Source organism: Crocodylus porosus, unplaced genomic scaffold, assembly GCF_001723895.1.
Source record: "Crocodylus porosus isolate Cpor-Errol unplaced genomic scaffold, CroPor_comp1, whole genome shotgun sequence".
Taxonomy (NCBI): domain Eukaryota; kingdom Metazoa; phylum Chordata; order Crocodylia; family Crocodylidae; genus Crocodylus; species Crocodylus porosus.
The window spans coordinates 53,754,531-53,760,285 of record NW_017728949.1 but is presented as its reverse complement, the minus strand read 5'-3'; the positions used below and the strand labels follow the sequence as shown (position 1 = coordinate 53,760,285).

At 46.2% G+C, this 5,755-nt stretch overlaps 1 long non-coding RNA gene across 1 annotated transcript; it reads left to right on the top strand.

The window, feature by feature from the left end:
* The first annotated feature begins 825 nt into the window (after positions 1–825).
* Positions 826–5,397, top strand: LOC109322666. The gene is made up of 2 exons (XR_002104451.1): positions 826–2,007; positions 4,756–5,397. It is a non-coding gene; the product is annotated as an uncharacterized LOC109322666 (long non-coding RNA).
* The last annotated feature ends 358 nt before the right edge of the window (positions 5,398–5,755 follow it).

Below are 5,755 nucleotides of genomic sequence, written 5' to 3'. Positions count from 1 at the left end.
GATTTGATTTGTACTTGCTGGGTATCTACTTGGCTCCAAGCCCAGAGAACTCCTAGGGAAGCTAGCGCTGCCTACCAAAATAGGAAGAACAGTTACAGACAAACACAATATTGGTAGGGTGATGATTAGCTGCTATTTAGAGTTGTGCTAGGAAGCGTTTCTACAACTCCACAATTTGCTTCAACAACATGCATCTGCCTGAATCAGTTGCAAGGGGACTCTCTGAATTTAGTTTTCCCTTGAATGGGTAGAAACATCAAATAAAATGCAGCTCTTGCAGAGTTATGCAAGAACAGTACTACTGTACCTGGAATTAGAGGACACACTATTAATAGACCTTATTCTCTGCTTCCAAGCACCAGAGGCATCTCCTTGGAAAACCTGACTCTGCTCCCCGATACCGACTACCCAATGAAGGGTAGAGTACAGCAGTGGTATTTAATTCACCAGAATAGCCATAGAGTGGATATCTCACACTATTCAAATAGATTCAGGTGTCTTCAAACTGGTGCAGCCTCCCTGAATACTCCTGCAAGCACCAACAGTATCCTGGCATGAGGCGCATAGTGCAATACTGCTAGACAGGATGGGGATTGCGTTGCCTGAGGGGACAGACAACCTGAAATTCATCCCATCAGCCAGTAGGGAGGTTGAAGGAGGGCTGGGGGGCTTAGGACATGGTGAGATGGGACCAAGGTGATCAGACTATTGGAGCTCATCATTTTCAGAGGGACGGATTTGCAGGTGAGCACTCACAGATAGAACAATGAGTTGTCTAATGCTATGGGAGCTGGGCACCAAGCGAGAAGTGTTGTCCTGACTACATGATGTATGCCACCTGAGGAAGGTCAAGATTTAGGCTGCCAAATTTACCCTTGGTAGCTCTGCTTCTGGGCCCAGGGTTTGGTCTGCTCCTTGGTAGTGTCTCTTGCAGGAGACTTGTCTACACGGGGGAAGGTTCATTTGAATTAATTCTTGAAGTGGATTAGTTAAAGGGTATAAAATTCCTGCATAGACACTCTTATTCCAAGTTAAAGTTGCCTTAATTCAATTTACCTGACAATGCTTGACTACACTTTAAATTAACTAAAGTGCAACTTTTGTGAGCGTCTGTCCATAGAGAAGCCCTTTAGCTCAGCTTCGGGGTTGTGATTTTTTTTTAAACTCCTTCTTTTTTTTCTTTATTTCTTTTCCTATCCCCTCCTTGGATTTCTTCCTCTCCCTTGCCAGCCTCTTGCTCTGAGCACCACATGGTGGAGATACAGCTCTAATGCCAGTACCTTTCAAATGATAGTGGCTGGATTATCTGAAGTCATTGACTTCAGCTTCTGTACCCAAGACTAACTTAACACCTTACTATACTTTAGCAAGCATTACAACAAGCCTCAGTCAAAAATGTCACGTAGCTGTAGTATTTTATTACTGTTATCTCCCACATTTTTTCACAGTGTTGATTTTTCAGGTCCTGTGAAAGAAAACCACCTGAGATAGGGACTGTGGGAAGGCCTTCAGGTTCCAGGAAATGAAGAGTGTAGGTGTTCTTCATCAGACAAAAGGAAGGCATGGCGCTGTCCTATACTGTAAGTAATACAAGATTTGGCTTCTGCAGAAGAAGGACACAAGATGGTGGCAGAGGAGATGGTGCAACAGCCCTGGAAATTTGTCTTCTGTCCCCACAACAGGGGCAGGATGGAAAGTGGGGCTGTGGGTTGCCTGTGTCGCTGCAGCAGAGGAGAAAGGGCCAACACTTTGGAACAGCTTAAATCTGCAGGAAGGTTACATCCATTACATCCTGAGGTCCCTTCAGAGACTGTTAAGAAAGGGCTAGTTAGTATCGTAAGAAGGCTTTGGGGGGGGTTGTTTGTTTTAATACTAAACTTATTTGCATGTAGATTGAAAGAGTGTCAAAACCCATTTTACATGGACCACCAAACAGCTGCCATACCGTGCCAACCTTGGATCTCATCGATATGGGCTGCATTTGAACAGGCAATCAAGAGAAATGAGGTTTAGTGCTTCTTTACTAATCCCCCACAAGCCATCCAGTCCCATTACCTTCCAGTCTCCTTAATTTCTCATCATTATATTCTGGTTAAAGTCTGTCAGGCTGCATTAAAATAAGAGGCAGTCTGAGTTCAAGATGATAAAAAGGACTTGTCCCCGTGTAATAAATGCCCTTGCTTTTAGTGAACTAAGACATAAAATGCCAGCTAAAAGCAGGCAGCTACAATCTTTCTTGGTTTAGCTCTGTTGAAATCAATTATGCCAGGGATGAATTTGACCTGAAGTACTGAGGTACTTAACCCCTGGAAAAGTTAAAGTTTCTGCTCAGATGTGAATTCTCTGTATGTAGTTCCGTTTCCTGATCATTTATTTCCAGCCAGAAATCTAGCTTCACAGGACAATCCCGTGCCCTTCCCCCACCCCCCACCTGAATTCAGTAACACATTCTGTGTTTGCAAATGGATGAACAGTCCCACAACAGAGCAGTGCATTCCCTCAGGGTTTGTGTTACTGGAGGTTCTCTACACGAGATGCTTTACTGCACAGTAGAACTAATTACTACACAGTGAGCGTCTGCATCCATGAGAGCAGGTGCTTTTTGCGCAGTAACTGGCTCTAAACACTCTAAAGTACACTTGTTATCTGCAAATGCAAGTAGCAAATTTACTCATGATTAGTAACTAAGCAGTAGTGCACGTGTAAAACCCTTGACCGGGAGCAAATGTACTCTCGGGCAGCAGGGAACAGGAGATTGCTCCCTGCCCCTAGCTGCCAGGGTTCAGGAACAATGTCCCCTTGCCCCTGCAGCAGGGATCTCCTAGCCCCTGCTCCATGATCATGTCGCCCGTGCTGGGAGATCCTTATCTCCCAGTGCCAGCCCTGTGATCCTGAAGCTAGCTCTGGGAGAGAATGATCTCCCAGCTCCGGTCCCCTGATTGATAAGGATCTCCCGGCCTGGGTCCTGCAACTGGAGGATTCAGGTTGGAAGATGAGGATCTTCCAGCCCCTGTTCCCAGATTGCAGATCAAGGGCTGGGAGCTCCGTGTTGGTGGGGGCTGGGGAGCCTGTTCCCTGCCCAGCTCCATGATTGCAGGGGGCAGGGAGCAAGCTCTCTAGCCCCTGCCCCATGGTAGTGGAGCAGGGGCTGGAAACTGTCCTGGTCAGGTGCAGGTCCCAACCCCATGCCCCAATCAGGCAATTGAGGTGCAAGGCTTGCAAAGAGCTGCAGGTGTGGGGCAGGTCCCAGCTCCTAGCAGTAAGCCCCCAGCTGGGTGGGGAATCCCAGCCCAGTCGGTCTTGCTGCTAGCTGCTCCACCGGCAGCTCAGCCCCTCCCCTGCAGCTCATTCCAAGTCCTCTGTCCCTGATCAGGGAGCCAGGGTTAGGAGGTCCCTGCTCCCGGGGCTTGGGAACATTGTCCCCACCGGGCTTCAGTGGCAGAGCCTGTCCCCCAGGGGCAGGGAGCAATATTCCAGCCCCTGCCAGGAAACAGCTGTCTCCTGAATCCCTGCTCCCTGCCAGTCCCTGGGCTAGCACCTAAGGGGAGCCTAGAGCTTCCTCTGGTTGATGCAGGGGGCCAACACAGGGCTTGCAAGTGGGAGTGGGAGCAGATTGCTGCCAAGAGCAGCAAATTGCTCCTGGGACCCTGCATGTGTAGACACCTGCCTGGGTCAGTTTACTTTAGAGTAAATTACTCTAGTCTAAACTGATCCTGCATTATTTGCATGTGTAGATATGCTCCATGAGTCGCACACATTAAGGCCTACCTATTTCAAGGTGCCTTTGAATAACTTGAACTGTTTTGAGTCCCTTCTGCTACCCTAGGGGTGAAGGTGGAGATGATCAGTTCCCCATTAGAAAATATAGCAAGTGGGGGATATAAATATAGAGTAAGTAGAACTTATTTTATGGTAAGCTGTTTCCCTGGCGCACCTGCAACTGCCTCTTTAGCCACTCCAAATATGAGCGGCAGACTGAAATACTTTTACTGTGATAGTTATGGCTGCTAGTCTAGCAAGGCCTGCTTTAGCTGGCACAGAGAAGTTGTCTTATATATTCCTTCCCTCCTTCTGCCTTGTATTTCAGTGCTTCTCATCAGAACATTGAGGTAAGAGCTTCCAGTCCGAGCAGTTCTGGTATTTCTACAGTAGTGGTGCTCAGTGTTTTTAGACTTAAGGCACCCCACTGGAAAATACCGACTCTTAGTTTTCACTCATCTTTTTTGACTGTGGGAAAACAGAGCAATTTTTCTATTGCGAAGAAATCAGAAAGACCGCAACAGGTCAGAATGTTTTTAACACTGGATTTTTATTTGAAATCTCTGTGTTTACCATGTGAATCATGTCTTTGCACCTAATAGTACTAACATTGTATGGCACCCTTGGATCTCAAGGCAACGCAGGGTGACAAGGCACCTTGGTTGAGAATCACTGTTCTACAGCCTATCCCAGCTGTTAAAACCCCCAGACGTATTTGCAGCAAGTTGCCCTTTGTACTTACATAGTTATGTGCATCTCTGTGTCATCCTAGGTGTTTTCCTTAATATGTCAACATAGTAGAAGTGTGTGAGGAAACCACAAACACTCAATGATTTTTTAAAGCACGAATATTTAACTGAGTGCCCCTGTAATTTAAAAAAAAAAAAACGCCTAATTGACAGCTGCGACACTATGGAGTAACTATTGATAATACATCTGTAATAACAATATGCTATGCTTGTCTCTCCTTCCATGATATGTGTTACTACCCTCTAGCAAAAAAGACATCTCAGACCTAATCGATTCTGCATTATGGGGGTTACCCTCTCCTGACCAAGAGCGAACTGCAGTAATTACATCTTTAAGACGGAAAGAATTTCTCAGCAGTCTGCAAAAGCTATACACCTGGATTGGGGCTGCCTGAAAAAACACGCAACAAAATTTGAAGTGCACAGACCTGTTACTCTACTGTGTGTGCCTGAAAGATTGCAGGCAGGGCAGCAAGAGAACAGGGCTCGTTCCTAGAGGCAAAGAGGGGGCCCAGGGCACAGCCCTGCGCCCTGATGGCAGGTTGTGTGTCTTCCATCATCTCTTTGCTACACCTGCTGCTTCCTCTATTCCACCCTGTCCTAGCCCCCTTCAATATGACTGCACAATCGAGAGAGAGGTCACGGGTCCAATAAAAGTTACTATGAAAAAACAAAACAATCCCAGTCTGCTTCTTAAAAGTTACCCTGATTTTGAGCAATGCTTGTGAAATCTGTTTCAAGGTCATCACTTGAAAAACTATTGATTGAAAGATATGGAAATGTGAACATTTGCTTTTTCTCACAAGAAACACTGGCAAGATGTCACAAAAGATCCAAATTCTTTCAGAAAAGAAATCGCCTGGAATAAAATTAAAAAGTACCTGTCGTCTCCCCTCCCAAAAGACACACAATTGTGCAATTTTGGACTGAATGTTGAACACGTGATAATTTCACGGATTAGTGCCAGGGTGTATACACAAAAAGCAGAAGCAGGGCATGGTCTCTGGTATTGGCAGCAGTTCAAGTAGCTACTGCACAGAGATGCCCTCCGTCATACTGATTCTCTGCCTCTCAGCTGAGCCTAAGCAGATTCTGGCCCTGCTTATATAAGGCTATTTCCACTTCTAGAGGCAGAGGTACGTATTTGAGTTAAGAGGCATAAGAAGTGAAGGCTGAAAATAACCTCCTGTGGCATTTGTGAAAGCTGCTAAGTCAGCCCATGGTTTGGGAGGGGGGACACAAAGCAG